Source organism: Phoxinus phoxinus (genome assembly GCF_949152265.1).
Source record: "Phoxinus phoxinus genome assembly, chromosome: 21".
In the NCBI taxonomy this organism is placed as follows: domain Eukaryota; kingdom Metazoa; phylum Chordata; class Actinopteri; order Cypriniformes; family Leuciscidae; genus Phoxinus; species Phoxinus phoxinus.
The window spans coordinates 15,646,875-15,667,099 of NC_136896.1; the positions used below are offsets into that span (position 1 = coordinate 15,646,875).

The following is a 20,225-nucleotide window of genomic DNA, read 5'->3' on the forward strand; positions in this document are numbered from 1 at the left end:
TCGAACCCAGCATTAGTTTCTAGTCTGTGTCAGTTTCATTCAGTTCACCTGTTGTTCGTTAATTAGCTCATTAGTTCCTCATTTGGTATTGTATATAAATATACCCCGTTTGGTTCCGTTTTTTTGTCCTGTCTCGTCAGGGATTGTGTATTGCCTTTTCTCCTGTGTTTCCCATATATGTGGATTTTTTTAAAGACTGTTTTGAATTCTCTTTTGTCTTTGTGCGCTTTGTACAGCCACACGTGACAGGTTTCAGTACAATAATAAATATAAATTCAATTAAAGTCAATAATTTAATGTAGCAAACAAACTTTTACAATATCACAGTATATAAACAGTTCTTTCTACATGAAAATATGTATCTGCCATTATATTTTTAGTAAGGGAGTCCCTTGCAAGGAAATCATCATACTTTTGGAATGGAATAACTGGAATGAAAAAAATAAGAATCATGATAACAATGAGGCTCATGTTATTGGCTCATGAGGAATGTTATAAATCTCAGTTTCTTTCTAACCACTTAAGTAATAGGTTATTAACCATTCTGAATGTATTAATTGCAGTTCCGGTTTTGATAAATCAATCTACTACACAACAGGAACACATGCAAAATTATGCTGCAATGTCAAAAACATGAATTTCAGATCTTAAAGTCCAAAATTCCAAATCCATATTCAAAAATAGTCAGTCACTAGAGAACAGAACAATTTATGCAACTCAGACACATAAAACTAACAGGTAAGCACAGAATCTGCAGCAAGATTAATAAAGACTGAATGCTGGAATCTGCAGATATTGCAAGAAACACAAAGAAAAAATTGTGTGCAACAAAGAGTGAACGTAACAGGTGAAGAGAAAGAACATAAAAGGTTCTACGCAAGCAGCATATCTTGCGGGGCGTAACATGCACACTTCTTCACCCCCAACCGCCACAATACTACAGCCTGTGTTTGCAACTTTCAGACATCCCACATGAAGTAATTAAACTATGTAATGGATGATGACAGTTTTCACTGAGTATTTTTCCAGCACTGATAGCACTAATGATGATTTATGATGTTGGACCTTTAATGAACATAAAATGATTTATTATTACCAGAAACCTGCAAGCTAGCAGTTACAGATTGTGAGACTCATATTTTAATTCATTGCATAGTTTAAACATATTCATTTTAGTTTTCTCTTTAGTAAAATATGTATGTATTGCATGCACATGATTAAGTTTCTGTCTGCCGAGTGCACACTTCATTTATTCATTAACTTAACATCATCATGGTTTTTATCTAAATCGTTAAACATTTTGGAGTTGAATATATAATATGCAGGAAACCGAAGTCTCTTAAATATGCTTTCTTCTGAAATCATGCTTAATATGCATGTTAAATAATGTTCCCTTTCAAAAGCTACTCTCAATAGCCACCTTTCCATTACAGATTTTGCTATTTTTTCTACATATCGATACAAAACTATTGCGAAATGACGCGTTTCCATTAACCGATGTTATGCGACTAAAACGTCATTTTTTTCCTCTCGCGATAAGTCATTTAAAAAATCATGGCAACTGACGTTGGTAGGTTTATATATCACAGCCACCGCACTAGACATTATTATTATTAACGGAAGGAGACGTAGGCGTGTTATCCAAGCATTAATGGCAAGGTGTGAGCGGCACATATGAGGAGTTTCTAGGTGTTTCTCCCTCATTTCTGCGATTGCGCATGGAAAAAACGAGCGCCGCACTGAATGAGCATCTCAAAGGTGTCGCTCTCTATTTGAGAGGGGTTTTCGTGTGTCTACATCTAAAATAATGATAATGACACAACATGTGAACAGCACCTTAAGCAGGTGGTACAATTTTTATACTCATCGGTGTATATTGCTATCTAAAGAGCAATGATCAACTATCATTTTTTAACATGACAATGCTCTTGCCCAAATTGCAAAGACAACCAAGAAAAGTCCATCAGGCTCACGTTTTGGCCTGGTCAGAGTCCAGATTTGAACCCTATAGTGAATATTTGTTCTCACATTAAACTCGAACGAACTGGGAGAAATTTTTCAACTACTCATGAACTGATTGAAGCCATTGAGTGGAAAAACACTGACTCTTCTTCCTGTAAAAAGCAGTTGGGAAGGCTTTTCTGTGCCAAGTTATTTAATCTACAGTATTTGTGCAATTACTGCTAATTTCCTGACCAGAGATTTGTGATTAAAATGATTAACACCATTAAAAGACCCCTAAATATCTTGCTATTTTTGGCTTGTTCCCTTTTTTTCCATTTTTCTTTTTTTGCCAGGTATCTTCTTCCAAAATTGCAAAAAACAATTGGGAAAATAAAATTTAAACAAATAGGCCCTATATGTAACTCGTCTGGTGGCTGTAGAAAGGTGCACGACGAAGGAGATGGTGATAGATACAAAGAATATTAATTAAATGAGAAACTCGAGAGTACACGGCCACGTTCACACAAACAATAACTGACAAGGAATGAACAGAACAGGGAGTATAAATGCACAGTAAATGAGGACACTAAATGGGAACAGCTGACAAGACTTAACTAATTAGAAACCATGGGTGGCTAACGAGAACTAAGGCTATGTTTACACAGAAACGATCTGAAGAGGAATGCAAAAGTGGCGTTGCGTTATCACTTTTTATTCTGCGTTTAGACGAGCGTTATGGGGGGGGGGGGGGATCTGCGTGCATATGGTGACGCTAAAGTGTGTGGAATTCGATGTAGTGTGCACTCCAGGCGGCTAGGTGGCAATGTGGAGCACTGAAAGTGAAAGAGACGCTGACACAGTTTTTCATGTTTAATACGGTAAAGCTGCTGCTTTAACCCTCGGTGCTCTTCGCGTGTCGCTCAAAAATGACAGATTTGTTGTTGTTTTTTGTCAATGAAATTAATGCTATATTTTAGTTTGATAATGTTTTGTTATTTTCCTGTACTGGCGCATGCCTGTGACGTAAACGCATACACGACGCCTTCACTGTCTAGCAGACTTTTGCGTTTTTACCCTTTAGACGAGAACGCGATGGTGGAGCGTTTTTAAGATGTCCACTCTGGAGGGTGGTTTCACTTTTTTGCGTTTTTAAGCCACAAAAACGCCATCGCCGTGTAAACAAAAGGCACATCCGATAAAATATTTTTACGTTTTCACCCGCGAGCGTTCTCGTGTAAACAGGGCCTAATACAGACATGACAGAAACTGAACTAAACTGAACATACATGTGACACTATACTTTATTTAAAACAAATAAAATCATTTTTTACTCATCACGGATGAGCAAGCATGAACTACTACGTTAATAGTAACTTCTCATGCAATGAGAATGCAAAGTGTGAACTGACTCCCTCAAAGAAATGGGAACATTTTGAACATTCTCAAGTCACCCTTGTCACCTGTAGTGGAAAAAAACTAGTGTGGCAGTAAAAAGTTCATGGCAACTGCCTATGGGTGCAGTGCATGCATTCAGGTGATTCCTATCACCCACACCAACACCACATTACACTGAATGCACTGACCTTTAATACCAAACTAATGTTGGCGACTCACACTGTAACAATCCATTACATCCTCAACTATAATTATTAGAACATGGAAAGAGACATGGGGTCGAGACAGTCATAATTCCTAGGTATAGATTTAACAGTTCCAAGGCCACGACAGTAAAGGGTTGTACAATGGTAGTATATGTTAATCAGGAGTGTAAAGGTAATTTCCCTGTCAGAGAAATCCGACAGCAATAATGGCTGAAGGGTGTGGATATTTTTCCACCCACTGTGCGAGGCAGCTGTCTAAGAGTTACATAGAAATATAGTGCCATGAAACCCCATTTAAGAGATTTTCTCTCAAATGTATAGGATAAGTACAGGCAGAGCTATGGCTGATCCTTTTACAACATGTGAAATTTTGACCAAAAGAAAGACTAATATATACAGTATTGTTAAAGACAATGTTTTAAAAGATTGAGAAGGGCAGTGGTGGTTCTAGACTATAACATTTAAACTGGAGTATAGATATTATTTCTGAGTCTCTCATGATCTCTAAGGCTGCATTTATTTAATAAAAAGCAGTAATTTTGTTATTACCGTTTAACATAACTGTTTTCTATTTTAATATACTTTAAAATGTATGTGTTTTTGATTTCAGCAGCAATTACTCCCGTTTTCAGTCTCACATGGTCCTAATGTGATGATTTGGAGCTCAAGAAAAAATATCACAATTAAATTATTTGATGAATAGAAAGTTTAAAATAACAGCATTTATTTGACTGTACAGTATATATTAGTTGACAATGATGCTGTCACAATCACCCTGGACTCTGTTCATTCACATGCTCGCACTTCCCAGAGCTTCAACGCTTGTTATCAGAGTGTTTAGAGCAGATATACTGTATAGGCTGAAACTAAGATCAGTCCTTGTCAGGCTTTGATGACTGTGTGAGTGACACTGTCCTTGCTCATCTTGTATTGACCGAACTCTTTGTATTATTCTCAGAATGGATTTCAAGTGAAGTTAAAGGGGTGGTAAAGTATGATTTCACTTTTCTAACTTTAGTTAGTGTGAAATGTTGCTGTTTGAGCATAAACAATCTGCAAAGTTACAACGCAAAGTTCAAAGTAAAGGAAGATATTTGCTTTTAAAGAAAAGGACTACAACAAACGGCTGGTGGGGACTACACGACATTCCTCCGGAGTAAGTGACATCAGCAAGCAACCCTAAAATGTACATAAACCCCGCCCCCGGGAACACGCAGTCCATGTTGAGAAGAGGAAAAGTTGTTGTATAAGATTACATTTGTGAGTCAGCTCAAACTTTAGCATCCATCTTTTTACATGCAATAGAAAGTCACTCTGTGTGCATCTCACAACGGTTCCTATACGAGCGATTTATAGATTATCATGACTGAATATCCTAATTGAAGATAGTTAACTCCACATCAGCAACATTAATTCATCAACAAACCATTCAGAGACGTCCTGTTGCATTCTACATGTTCTCTTACGTAGAGTTCTCTCCTACTGCGTCGATTAGCGACGCTACGGGAAAGATATTTCTTTGTCGAGATTGAAGCCTAAAAATTAATCCTTAATTTTGTAATATGTAAAACGCTTTTCTGTAGCATACAACCCTAGGCGGAGCAATATCGCTCGCCCATTGGCTGCTCCGCCAGAAAAGCACAGCCTATGCGAGGCCAGTGACGCTGACCAATGAGGGTGCTTCGCGCCCTTCTGCGTCATCTCCCGCCGAAACAGGCGTGGCCTAGGTCTATAAATACCAAGCATAGCTGCTTCCACTCCGATTTTCTTTACTTCACGAAGCTACATGCATCGTAGGACCGGATTCGAGCCACCACAGCCGTCTAATACAGCACCTCAGCAGGACGAGCCCTTACCTGAAGCCGCTGGTCATCGCCGCCTTCAGCCGCCGTTCCCTGCTGCGCTTCTCCGGCGTGGATATATCCTTTTATCACTTTGTGTGTGTTTTGTGTGTGTGTTCGCCTACTGCGTCACACACTTTTTCTCACAAAGAGCAGCGAGCGTCTTTTTAAAGATGTCTCGTGTTTCCTGAGGCTCCTGCCGAGCTGCGCTCATCGACGGGGACCACCACGAGCTGTGTGTTTCCTGCTTGGGCGAGGATCATGCAGCTGTCGCTCTCGGTGATGGCGGCTACCATCATTGCGAAATGATGCCCATCGCGACTCTGCGGACTCGCCTGGCATCTTTCGCCGAAGCTGCTAACCCACCCCCTGTAGCGCCGCGCCGTAAAAAGCGCCGCGCTCAGCGGGTTCCGGAACCCCCCGCCACGAGGAGCTCGCCGCCGCTAGCTCCTCTCTCCGCTTCGCTGGAGTCGCTCTTCGACGAACAAAAGCCGCAGCCTGCCGCTTTGTCTGTCATGGACGACGACCAGCTAGCCGCATCTGAGGGGGATGACGACTGCTGTTCGCTTCTCGCTTCGGAGAGCGAGGGATGGGCGAGCTCTGTGGACCTCCCCTCCCCCGCCGTTCCGGAACGTCGAGGAGGGAAGATCAGCATCGAAGCAGAGCTGATGCGTCTGCTCACACAGGCCGTGTCGAGCCTCGGCCTCGATTGGTCGACGCCCGAACAACCTGCTTTCAACCGGCTGGATGGCTGCTTCCTCTCTGGAGAGCGCGCTGCGCCACCCTCCAGACACGCCCCGTTTCTTCCTGAGCTTCATGAAGAGGTAGCGAAATCATGGAAGGCGAAATTTTCAGCTAGAGTACGTACTTCTGCCTCGCCAGCATTCTCCGTTTTGGACGGTGCTCGAGACAGAGGCTACCATGCTCTCCCTCCGGTCGAGGAGGCTGTAGCGACTCACCTTTGCCCACCCTCTGCTGGACGGCGGGCTAAGGGAGTGCTACCATCCAAAGCTTGCCGCACGTCATCAGCTTTGAACGGCCGCGTGTACGCCGCCGCCGGACAAGCTGCATCGGCGCTGCACACCATGGCGGTCCTCCAAATCCACCAGGCCAACCTCCTCCGCAAGCTAGACGAGGAAGGCCCGGGCGCGATCAGTGTTCCGGACTTACGTAGCGCCACAGACCTAGCTCTTCGTGCTACAAAGTCCGCCGCACACGCCATTGGGAGGATTATGGCCTCAGCTACTGTTTCCGAGAGACATTTGTGGCTGACTCTCTCTGAAATGGCGGAGTCAGAGCGCTCTGCGTTCCTCGACGCTCCCATTTCACCGACTGGCCTCTTCGGATCCTCCGTGAAGGACTTCGCGGACCGATTCGCAGAGGTGCAGAAGACTTCGCAGGCCATGAGACATTTCCTGCCAAAGCGCTCCAGTTCCGCAACAGGCCGCCCAAAACAGCCGCCTGCCCGAACTCAGCAGCGCCCCGCGCCCGCCGCACCGGCCCAGCAGCAACAGGCCCGAGAGAGACCACGGTCTCGCTCCGCCGGACGCCGCCCGCCACCGCGTGGTCCTCGGCCTAAGATCGTACTCAAGCCCGAGGCCTCGGCGCCATCCTAGCCCCGCTTGTACAGCCCTAAGTTCCGTGTTTGTACCAGTGTACTCAGCAGCCAACAAACCGGCCGTAAAGCCCGTTTGCCTGCACACAAACGCCGTTTTCACGGCGACCCAGATAAATCTAAAAAAGAGTTTATTTTCTGGTGTCCCGGCCAAGGCCGATGGTGTAATGTGTGTAACTGCAATGCCCACCCAGTGCCCATTCATTCACACAGACACAACCCCGTTCAACACAGGGTTTGCACACATAAAATCGACTCAGATCGATTGTGCTTTACATGTAGTAAGCGTGCCCACTACCAAGTGCCCACAACCACTACACACTGCACGTTCCGCGGTTTCTGTAAAAACGAAACTAACGGACGGTCAGTCAGTACACAAACACAGTGTCCCCGGTGTTATAAATGTGCCCGCTACCAAGCGCCCACGTTTATTCACAAGCATAACGAGCCCTACGGGACTCGTCCCGCGCGCTCTCTCTCGACACAGAGAGCCGAGCGCGCGCGGGATGCATACTGTGTTAAACATGCCCCCCGCCTCACACGCAACGGCGTCCATGTCACAGCACACGGTTGCTCTCGTGTCGCCGCCATTTCGCGACCAGGGCCCAGATTACATTCAACCCCTAGTCACACGTGCAGATGCATGGGAAAGACTTCCCGGGGTCTCAGAATGGGTGCTAGAGACTATAAAAAGAGGCTATTCGCTACAGTTTCATCGACGCCCTCCCCGTTTCACGGAGAAAGTCGAAACTACGGTGAAAACAAAAGTAGCACATCTACTTCGAGCCGAAATAGCGAAGCTATTGAGCAAAGGGGCCATAGAGCCTTTATCTCAAGCTCAGAGCGAAGGGGGTCTGTACAGCAGATATTTTCTGGTACCGAAAAAAGACGGGGGCCTCAGACCCATTTTAGATCTCAGGCATCTGAACAAAGCGCTGACAAAGCGAAAGTTCAGAATGCTCACGACCAGAGCTATCCTCGCGCAGGTTCGCCGAGGAGACTGGTTTATGGCAATAGATCTGAAAGACGCGTATTTTCACATACAAATTGCGTCACGTCACAGGCGATTTTTGAGATTCGCCTTCGAGGGCCAGGCATATCAGTACACAGTCCTGCCATTCGGCCTGTCTCTAGCACCTCGTACATTTACAGTGTGCATGGACGCGGCGCTGGCACCCCTGAGACTCCGCGGCATTCGAATTCTGAATTATTTGGACGATTGGCTGATTCTAGCTCAATCACCTTCAGAACTCATCCGCCACAAGACCCTAATTCTCGATCACCTCGAGTGCTTAGGTCTGAGAGTCAATTGGGAGAAAAGTTCACTGTTTCCCAGTCAAAGGATCTCCTTTTTGGGACTGGAGCTGAACTCGCTGTCTATGACAGCTCGACTGTCATCACAACGCAGGCGAAATTCCCTGCGGATGGCGAAATCCTTCCGCAGCGGCCACATAGTGCCGCTCAAGAGATTTCAGAAAATGCTAGGCCTCATGGCCGCAGCATCGACAGCTCTACAGTTGGGCCTGCGCCCACTGCAGTTCTGGCTAAAAGCGCGTGTACCGCGCCGAGCATGGGTTCACGGTCGTTATCGCCTCAAGGTCAATCAGGAATGCGTTTCAGCCCTGACACCATGGAGAGCGTCAGACTGGTACCGGTCAGGTGTAAGCCTGGGGACTTCCTCGAGCCTGAAGGTGGTGTCCACGGACGCGTCCACCTCAGGCTGGGGAGCACTGCTCGAAGGCAGACCGTTCTTTGGCCAATGGGCAGAACGAGTCGAACTACCGCACATAAACTGCCTAGAAATGATGGCAGTGGACTTAGCGCTGAGGCGCTTCTGTCCTCGGATAAAGGGACACCACGTCCTAGTCCGTTCGGACAACACGTCGGTAGTAGCCTATATAAACCGCCAGGGTGGCGTGAGATCCCGAAACCTTTACAGGTTGACGGAACGCATACTGGTATGGGCCCAGCACAACCTGCGCTCGCTGAGAGCGATCCATGTGCCTGGTCGCCTGAATGTAGGACCAGACAGACTCTCACGGAACAATGTTCCGACAGGAGAATGGTCCCTACACACACAGACAGTGTGTCTGCTGTGGAAAAAGTTCGGCAGAGCGGAGATAGACCTGTTTGCAAACCAGGAAAACGCTCACTGCCCAGAATTCTTTTCAAAGAGCACGAACGCGCTGGCCAAAGTCTGGCCCCGCCGTCCGCTCTATGCTTTTCCCCCTGTCTCGCTCCTGCCCCAAGTGCTCGAGCGAATCAGGAAAAGCGGATGCTCAGTGCTTCTTGTCGCACCATACTGGACGAATCAACCCTGGTTCCCAGTCTTGATGCAGCTCAAGAGTACTGCTCCGTGGCCGATCCCAGTGAGGAGGGACCTTCTCTCGCAGGCCAGGGGCTCGATTTTGCATCCTCACCCAGAGCTATGGTCCCTTCATGTGTGGGCCATAAACGGGTACCCGCTAAACTCCCAAGAGGAGTGTTAGACACGATCGAGCAGGCTAGGGCCCCGTCTACTAGACGGCTCTACGCTTCCAAATGGTCGGTGTTCTCTGACTGGTGTTCAGACCAAGGTCTATCACCTCTTCAGTGCGGGGAAACGGAGGTTCTCTCCTTCCTGCAGGAGCTGTTGGATAAGGGTAGGACCCCATCCACGCTCAAAGTCTATGTGGCAGCCATATCAGCGTTCGTCAATCCGACGCTTGGCCATGCACTGGGCAGAAACGACCTGGTGGTACGTTTCCTTAGAGGAGCCAGAAGGTTAAATCCTCCAAGGCCTCCTTCAGTCCCCGTTTGGGACCTTTCTACAGTGTTAAACGCTATGATATGAAAGGGGCCCCTTTCGAGCCTATTCACTCAGTTGACATGAAACACCTGTCTCTCAAGACCATGTTTCTTTTGGCTCTCGCTTCAGTGAAGCGTATGGGGGATCTGCAAGCGCTCTCAGTAAGAGCCTCTTGTATGGAGTTCGGGCCCAACGACTCTATAGTCGTGTTGAAACCGAGGCATGGGTATGTACCTAAGTCCCTCAACACACCGTTCAGGGCTCAGGTCATCTCCCTGTCGGCTCTGCCGGCCTCTGAGGACGGAAATAGCTTCCTTTGCCCGGTCAGGGCATTAAGAGCTTACGTGTCCCGCTCCGCTGTTTTTCGACAGACGGAGCAGCTCTTCGTTTCGTTCAGTGGGCGCTCTAAAGGACGTGCTGCGACGAAACAGAGCCTATCTCGATGGGTAGTGGATGCCATTGCGCTAGCCTACGCATCTAGAGGTTTGGAATGCCCCCTGGGCATTAGAGCACATTCTACGAGAGGCATGGCCTCGTCGTGGGCTTGGTATAGCGGAATCTCGTTGCAAGATATTTGTATGGCGGCAGGCTGGGCCTCCCCGTCTACATTTATAAGGTTCTATAACCTAGAGGTTCCTGCGTTGCAGGCTAAACTGCTCTCGGTCTAAGACCAGGTATAGTGTTTCTGCCCCGCACGGCGGCCCAGGTCACTAAAATGTTTAAGCATCACTCACTGACAATGTGTCCCATGAGCATGCTATTACCCCCCCATATATATCTATATTTACATATATATGTTATTATGCCCTTAGGGGCCCTATTATAAAGGGATGATGCTATTCTAGCCGCTCTCCCTATATACTCTTGGTGTAGGCTCTGGCATGCCAGGGCGCGTGCGCGCGCCCTTGGGTGTCTGTGTCGGTCCAAGAACACGCACGGCGTCTTACAGGGGTTCCCGTAGCGTCGCTAATCGACGCAGTAGGAGAGAACTCTACGTAAGAGAACGTACTCGGTTACTAACGTAACCTCGGTTCTCTCTAGGAGAGGGAACGAGTACTGCGTCTCATGCCGTGCGTGCCCACGCTGTGTCGCTTCTGTGACGAAAATCGGAGTGGAAGCAGCTATGCTTGGTATTTATAGACCTAGGCCACGCCTGTTTCGGCGGGAGATGACGCAGAAGGGCGCGAAGCACCCTCATTGGTCAGCGTCACTGGCCTCGCATAGGCTGTGCTTTTCTGGCGGAGCAGCCAATGGGCGAGCGATATTGCTCCGCCTAGGGTTGTATGCTACAGAAAAGCGTTTTACATATTACAAAATTAAGGATTAATTTTTAGGCTTCAATCTCGACAAAGAAATATCTTTCCCGTAGCGTCGCTAATCGACGCAGTACTCGTTCCCTCTCCTAGAGAGAACCGAGGTTACGTTAGTAACCGAGTACGTTTTCACTTCTTCTTGAGTCTATCCATCTTTGTCTGACTCCATTTTAACATTAAAGACACAACCGTTTCTGTCATTTTAGTGTGTCTGCGTGAGGTAATCGCAGCTGCTAACACACGAGCTCTTGAAACCCCGCCCTCTGCAGCAGCTCATTTGCATTTAAAGGGTCAGGCACAAAACGGTGCGTTTTGTTATACTTGCCTGAGTTATGTTCCACGGCCCAGTTTCTAGACTGAATATCCCATCATGTGAAGACTACCTGTGTTCTGTCATCTGCAGCATACTAAAGACTGTTATCGTACCTACCATTGAATACTTGCCTTTGGTAATCAAATGCAGCTTCCACAAATCTTCACCGTGTCTTATACAATAAAGCACTTGCAATAGGAATAATTATAACACCAGACTCCACTTTCATTACAGATACACTGATGAATTGCAACACAATGAAACAATGATCTATAAACTAAAAAATAGTCTGATTATAATAGCAGCAAACATATGAGATTGCTCTCTATTAAGTAGTATACAAGTGCATGGTTTCATGAGCTGTCAAGTCAGCTGAATAGAAATATGTACATATTCAAGCGGTAAAAATATTCACAAACTGATCATTTTCACAACATTTATATAAAAAACAAAACAAAAAAGGCACTGGATTTGGGGTTGCTGAAATAGATGGATCGCTCAAGTCAAGCTTGTTGACATACTTAGAACTGCCCCTGCCGAAAAGTTAAAAATGGCTGATTCTTTCTAAAAGTTGCAGTCAGAAAGTCTTACAAAGACTAGCCAGTATGTGACAGAATGACATCTGGTCATCTCGGTTTTAACTCCAAAAATAACACTATCATTGCATGATTAGGCCACTGGACTATTTTAGGCTAAAACAAAGCTGCCCTTTATTTGGTCAGTACTTTCAATCTCACTGTGGAGCATAATGTTCTTCCCAATGACATCTTGCCAAGACCAGCTCATAAAGAGCAAGCGTTTTCTCTGCCAAACTCAATTATTCATGGCATTGCATTCGCTCATTCCTCCCATGACAGCAATCATGTCCACCATATAGAAGAAATAGAAGAAACAAAATGTCAGGAGACGGCAGTGTCTTCATAAATACAGAGATTGGACTTAATAAAGTCGATATTATATATAATTTTGAGGAAATAACATGGATTGTACCCTGAAGCTAGCCTGCAATTAGATGATGTGCCATTTCACGACTACATCCATGTGCTCTACACAGATCATGTCTTTAAATGCTAAAAATATTAACAGCTCACCTGATCTATTGCACTTTCTGATTAAAAAGGTGACGGAGGCAAATTGTATATTGGTTTTATTTTGAAATCTATCGTTTGAAATCTCATGAAATCAAAATTTGAAGAATTTCTGAAAGTTCTGTGTTTTTTAGTCCATGTCTAATAGGTTTGAAGTGATCTATTCCTAAAAGTTGACAAGATTAACTAAATTAATTATCCAACATATACATTCAAATTTTTACAGTCTTTCTCAAAAAGTGATACAAATATTGATGACTCAGCTTGCACTACACAGATTTCTACGGAGCCCCTGAAGGGACATGGAGAAAAATAATAATAAGTCAAAGCCAAACAAAACTGTGTTCTCTAGTAAATGTGTTGCGTTTCCCTGAGAAACTTTGTGTTCTCTCAAAAATGTGTTATGTTCCCCCAAGAAACTTAGCGTTCGCTCGCAAATTGTTTGTGTTTGCGGAAAGCACAACTTTTGCGAGAGAACGCAAAAGCATTGAAATACATTTTGAAAAATGTTTCCTCCCGTGACCGTCTCATATTTTTCCAACACCATGTCCCTTTAGGAGCTCTGTAGATTTCTTTCCAATTAAATATCATAATGCCACCTGCCACTGCCTAGTCAGTACAGATGAATAAGTCTGAGTAAGAGACGTAGGAGGCCTATTAGAGTCAACGGTCAAAGGACACTAATAGCTGCACCAAGTTATTTAACATCTATGAAAGACGACATGCTAAAGGATGCCTGTCAGTGTCACAATTACCTTTAATAAACAGGCATCCTGCACATATGCTTATGCTCCATTAGCACCGCAAATCTGCCACCAGCGTTCCCACACGGCCACTGCGGCAGCTTCTAAACCTACAGTATTGAATCAATTTATCTTCTCTTGGGAATGCACTGAGCACTTACCATCAGCAGCTTTATTTCCAGAAACTGGAATTCCAGCTCGAGGGAAGTCACTGCCAGGGGATTTAGCCGATCTGCGATTAGAGGGCAGGAAAAAGATCAATGTTTACCTTTGCCTTTTTTAAGACTGTCATTGCCATGCTGCCACCTTTGTCAATGCAATGCTGCAATTTTCAATAATAAAACATCCAAACTGCATCACATTTTCAAACAAATAAAATGTGTTTTTAAACAAACTAAAATCTAGCGGCAAGCAGCAATCCTCAGGGTTTAAACACCAATAACTCGTGCAGATGAATCAGATGATACAATTGCCATATATTTTGCCATTCATTTTCTTTGTATAAATATTATTCCATATTGACAAATGTCTTTTTCAATAATAATCTCAGGAGATAAAGTGTACCATGGTTCTATAAATTAATTTCTATGTATTTATATTACATGTGAAGCTACTGAACCATTTACACCGATGCCAAACTGAAACCTAAAAATATTTCTTATCTATTGGACATTTAGGGCCCTATTTTAACGATCTGAAACGCAAGTGTCAAAGTGCAAGTAACTTTGTGGGCGGGTCTTGGGCGCTGTTGCTATTTTCCCGGCGGGATAAATGCCTCTTGCGCCCGGCGCAAATCTAAAAGGGGTTGGTCTGAAGTAGCTTCATTATTCATAGGTGTGGTTTGGGCGTAACGTGAAATAAACCAATCAGAGCGTCCTCTCACATTTCCTTTAAGAGCAGGCGCACTTTTTCCAACGCGGATTGCTATTATAATGGCGGATTCGCCAGCTGCACGCCAGGAGCGATTCACAGCCGAGGAGACCGACGTTCTCGTCAGGGCCGTAAAACACAGAGAAGTGACATTGGGGATGATGGGAGAAACCCACCCAAATTAGCTTCGGTTAAACAGGCGTATAATTTGGGTAAAATGTGTCAATTGCGCTGGGTGCAAGATAGTGCCCTTAGTCTATTGGTATTACTAACTTGGCCATTTACATTGATAAAAATGGCTGATCATTTAGCAATTTAAGGTGGGGCTTTCTAATTATTCCACAAAGTCGGTTACACTTTCAGGGAAGAAAATTAATAAGTAGAATAAAAAGCATTAAAAAAAAAAATACGGTTTCAGCACCTTCATTTATGTGCATCTTAAGCCAATAGCTAATAACCCTACAACATGCAAGTCCATGTAAACAGCTTAAATAGTAATGAGTTACTGTAGCAAGCAGGACAGGGCTGAGATCCATGGGAATAGAAAGAGGCTGGTGGTGCGACGCTGGTCTCGAGTCCCATGTAGGAGCTCCGGAAGCTTCATTTAGTATACGTGAATACATGAATATGCAAATGAGCCCCACCTCCACTCACTTACACTAGCTCAGAAAACCTGATTCACTAGCTAAACTTTACTGTAGTAAACGCTGCACAATGGTATCGCTCTTTACAACGTCGGACACATAACGGTAATTAATATGATTATCCTTTTGCTTGACTATGTTATCAAATAGCTAATAATGTGTTGCTAATGTTACACAAACCATGTTCCCATTCACCATCTCGGAGTCAAACAGCTGCCTTCTGACAATCAGCATCCTTACAAATGTTTTGAACAACTTGGAAAACACCACATTTACATATAAAAAACATTAAAAACTTGATTGGAAACTAAGTTTCCAGAGGAATTTCACAGATTCAAAGGTTATCGAAGGTCAAATATGTTGACTGTCTAACTACTTGAAGTAAAAGTAATCCTTGAAAGGAAAGTGAAAGGAATTAGCATGAAAATGCTCCACTTATGAAAAATTAACTACTGACATTCTGTGTGTGAACATAAATCATGTATATTGATGTATTGTTGAATTTAAATAACTCACTGTTTGCGTTCGGTGACGGAAAATCATAACCAACAAAGAAATGTCAAGAGAACTGCTGGGAAACTGAGCTGGTAAGTGTGCACGTTATTTATTTTTGCACAAAGCCTGCACAGTTACTTTAGCTTCATATTAGATTTCCAGAGACATACTGTACACATTAAATCAGTTATGGGTTTGATTTTTTTCCCAGGTCAGCAAACCCTTCACACCCTTACAGTCAGATGATAAATGGCCATCCATCCAAACAAAATGAAAACCCTTATGAAGAAATAAAGTAATTTAGGAAAGAAAGAAAGAAAGAAAGAAAGAAAGAAAGAAAGAAAGAAAGAAAGAAAGAAAGAAAGAAAGAAAGAAAGAAAGAAAGAAAGAAAGAAAGAAAGAAAGAAAGAAAGAAAGAAAGAAAGAAAGAAAGAAAGAAAGAAAGAAAGAAAGAAAGAAAGAAAGATTAACCAAGGCATGATAACCTAGAATCATGCCTAGTATTAATGGTGCAAACAAGTCTGTCATTTCATTTTCACCAGCAGGAACAAACATTATTTATATATATATATATATTTGTCATTCGCCAGGTGGTTTCACTACAATAAACACAAAGACAGGTCCATACTTGTGTGTCCCTTCACAACTAGGGTGGTAAACCCTGAAATACAATCACCAACAGTAAAATGGGACAGGGCAACAGACATACTGTGCAAAACTATACAGTCTTAAAATCTTTGTGTGCCTCCATGAGTTTCAGTCCGATATCATTTTTGTTTCAACCGTATGCCATCCAGTTTTTGCAGCACGCAACAAAGCACACAGCAAGATACGCGAACAAAAGAAGTATGAACCGATTCAGTCAGTACCGTGAATCCTAAACTGAATCATAAATAGACTGCCTTACTTAACTTTTAGTCATTTTTTGGTTATGATTCAAATGAAAAAGGAACCATTACTGTGATGTATTATGTAGGTTGTAACACCAAATCAACTTACTGACTGTTTGTTTATATGATAACGTAATTATTCTATAAAACAATAACATTTAAATAGTCCAATGTTAAGGATGAATTGACTGTAATGTCAAAACGACATCAGATTTTTTAGTCAGAAATGTGATATGGCACAAAAACAATCAAGTAAATACACTACAAACTGAAACGTCCAACAGAATCGGTGATTCTGTAAATAAAAATATATCTGTTTAATTCCCAGAGTCCTGGGAACCATTCCCTTATTTATTTTTTTACTATGGCGGGCAAACTGTTTTGGCATTAAATATTTGGGCTTTCAATGTTCAGGAACAGCCTGAATCCGCTACACAACAATAAAGACCACATCTTTACCTCAAGATCGGCGCCTGTTCTTTTTTCTTACAGTACAATAAACGCTCCCAGTGGGTGTCTCCACACTTCTGTAAGGATCAGATACATCTTTGTCCCACTGCAGGGGTATGACTGCATTACCGGGGAGCAGTTCTTATAGACTGTGCCCTGGGATGCCCCACACTTTGTCTCTACAACCCATGCCAACCTCTGACAAATGGCCTCTGGGCTCTGGGAAGTTGCACAGTAGGGGATTGAAAGACGAAGGGCATAGAGGTCCACATGGACTCCACTGGAGTGACTGCGCAGAGAGTGCAAATAATAATGCTGAATGCCAACAAGAGAATCCAACTATGGGAGTTAATTGCTTCCACATCTACAGTATGCCCTCTCTTAATTACTTTTAATTTGAACATTTGATTTGATCATTAATCATCCTGTTTTTTATGTTTTTGTGTGTGTGCAGCTCAGACAAAGTCCATTAGCCAAACAATGATGATGTGTGATCCCCTAGAGAAGGCTTGAGTCTTCGCTCAGCGCTAATATTAAAGCTCAACGTTTCTGACGTGTCCTGTTGGAAGCGGTCGATGATAGAAGAAGTCATTTTCACTGCGCAAGGTGCTATCACTGTGTTTTAAGTGCCACCCTTAAAATGAGGAATGAGGTATGGCATGAAGAGGAACGGATTCGATGTGTTTTAAGTACTGAGACAAGAATGGACCCAGGTGTTCTCATATTCCTATTATAGCTATCGTCCAATCCCTCAGTGTGAATGTAATATTTTATAACTGCTGTACGCTATTGAAGAGGTGCTGTGAAGCTTTAACCGAATCGTCTGTAAGAGTCACCTTACATCAGAACTTGATATTACAACTTTAAAGTTAAACTTTATGTGAGGACTAAGCATGAAATGACAACTTCTGAGCTGGCAAACAGTCTCAATGCGGTTTTCACTGCATAAATCCAATGCTGGAGCTATAAAAAAAAGAGACGGCAGTTCCGTAGTTGGCTGTGATGCATAAATTGTGCGTTCTTACAATGGACTCAGTAATAGCACATATCTTTAGTACCTTTAGCACCTATATCAAAGCATCTACACTGAAGCGTGGGTTTCTTTTACAGATTCAATTATTATTTAACGTATATACTGAAGTATTGCGTATTGAACGATTAGCACAGCAAGGGATAGTGCTCTTAATGCATTGCTTTTAAGGATAATGCTAGTCTTGGAGGTAGCAAACACTTTGTTCCATTATCATTCTTTTTCATAATGACAGTTGTCATAAGGCCGTCCGTCATCATATATGCATTTACTAAATGTAGCTTTGTGCACTAACTGCTGGGTCAGAGTACACAGCAAAACAGCATGTACTGTACATTTATCCTACTGGTGAAAAATAATGGAAAAATACTGATGAAGACCCAGCCCTCGTTAAACTGACATTTAAAAATGTATAAATAAAATGCCGTTTTTAAACCACTTGACATTTTTCTTCCAGAGTCAAAATCTTTTTTTAAACCCCTTTTCTACAAAGTTGTTTATGAATGGAGTTGAATTTGTGCTCTTATTTTGAAAAAGTTTTGGAAATTCTTCTAAAGCTTTTTTTTGTTGCAATTTACAAAAAACAATATAATCTAGTAAAATATTATAAAGTAGTGAAAACAACATTATAAATAAAAAATTTAGTAAATATTTTAAATTATTTAATAAAGAAAATTATTTAATTATTTAAAACCACTATATATATATATATTACAAAACATAATTAGTCAAATGTGTGTTGAAAATCACTGTGCTCAGACTTCAGACAGATATCTTTATGAATGTGTTGACTTGTGTTCTTAGTTTGTGAAAGCGATGAAAATGTGTATTAAAAATATATTTTTTGGTCTATGTACTTATATGTAAAAAATAATTAGGTACAATGTACTTATTGTGTTCATGTTGTATTGCAATAAAAAAAACACTTTTGCTGTTATTGAGGTGGGATACGGGTAGGGTTAGGGACAGGTTTGGTGATATAAGTAGGTTTAAGGTTGGGTTAGTGTATAAGGGAAAGGTCAACAGTGTAAAAATGTATTCACAGAAATGAATTACATGCAAGTATTTTTTTATATAAGTACAATGTAAAGACTTAGGTGGAGGGAGTGTGATGCTCTGCAATGTTCTGCTGGGAAACCCTCAGTCCGGCCATTCATGTGGACTTACATTTGACATGTGTGTATCTTAAACATTGTGTGCCACACTGCACACTTTGGTTTGAGGAACATGATGAAGAGTACAAGGTGTTCTTCTGGCCTCCAAATTCCCCAGATTTCAATCCAATTGAGCATTTGTTTGATGTGCTGGACCAACAAGTTCAATCCACGGTGGCTCCACCTCAAGGGTCTTAGAGTCCATGCCTCGACGGGTTTTGGCAGCACGTGGAGGACAAACGGATTTTAGCAGGTGCTCATAATCTTTTGGCTGGCCTATATATGTTTTACATGTGTTGTATTCAGTTCAACATTCACAGTTTCCATTAGAAAATAAATAAATATATAAATAAGTTGTGAAACTATTTATTCTGAGCAGTGGTGTATCAAGTCACAGAGCGTCAGCGTTATCCGGTGCGGTGCGAGGCGTTGTGTGTGGAGACATCTCTCAGACACCCTCTCCAGTTTCACAGGATTCCACCCACTCTCTTTTCCTCTCTCGTTGAAAATGAATTAAGAGGGTAACTTTTAAGTGGTTAAATTTTTCCCAAGCAGTTTTGGCTGTTATCTGTCTGCACCATAGAAATAGGATAAGTGGTCTGTCCATAAAAAAGGCTCTCTCCTTGCTAAAAGCCAAACATAGGGGTGGAATGATGATCGAGTGCAGTACAGTACAGGTGAAGATAAGCAAATCACAAAATAAAATGTGCCCCTCTCTTAATATATAGATTCATAGTTGCTATTTTCCTTTTTTTAAATAAAATAAAAATGTATTCAGCTACTTATACAAACCAGAATAATAAGAGAGCTGAAATAAATAAAGAAGTCAGTCCAAACTCTATGAACAATCTTCTACTGTAATCACTTCATACAGATGAAGATCTGTTTGTTTTCTCATCTCACATATTAACATTCATCAACTGGATACACGCAGAAGAAAAACATGGAATAATATCGTTGTTCAAAATGTCAGAAACTCAAAATAATTTATATCCAGTAGATTCTTTCTTGCTAGCCTATAAACTTCATAATAGTGCGAGTCCGTATAAGCAGACTCGTTACTCTTGCACAGACACAGTCTGGTACTCTTTTACACTGACACAGTTTAAAATACTTTGACCTCATTGAAACTGCCTTCATTATTTGCCTGAAAGCTGCTAAAGGAGTATGAATGAAGGCAATGGAGAGAAGACTATCTCTGCTAATGTAGTATATATTCAGTAGTGCAGTGGAGTCCAAATGTCTGAGACTTCTAGTGAAAATGTTTCTGTTTTGCATTTTTCTAATTTACATATTTTTTCCTTTGCAAATGAAATATTATTAGCATAACAATTAGCATGGAATTAACAATTTACATGCATTTCAGAATTTCTTTAATTTAGTTTTATGTAATGTACAAAATAGAATCTTGAGTTTCAATGGAACTAAGAACATCTGACCGTCTCT

The 20,225-nt window shown here is 42.6% G+C and overlaps 1 long non-coding RNA gene across 3 annotated transcripts in view; it reads right to left on the reverse strand.

The window, feature by feature from the left end:
* LOC306989670 overlaps positions 1-20,225 on the reverse strand; it is a 174,190-nt gene that overhangs the window by 51,415 nt on the left and 102,550 nt on the right. For 2 of the 3 annotated variants that reach the window (XR_013795687.1, XR_013795688.1), the window contains exon 2: positions 13,408-13,478. The exons of the other annotated variant lie outside the window; for it this stretch is intronic. This is a non-coding gene — a long non-coding RNA (uncharacterized lncRNA). The remainder of the gene's footprint in view (positions 1-13,407; positions 13,479-20,225) is intronic. 3 annotated transcript variants of the gene reach the window in all.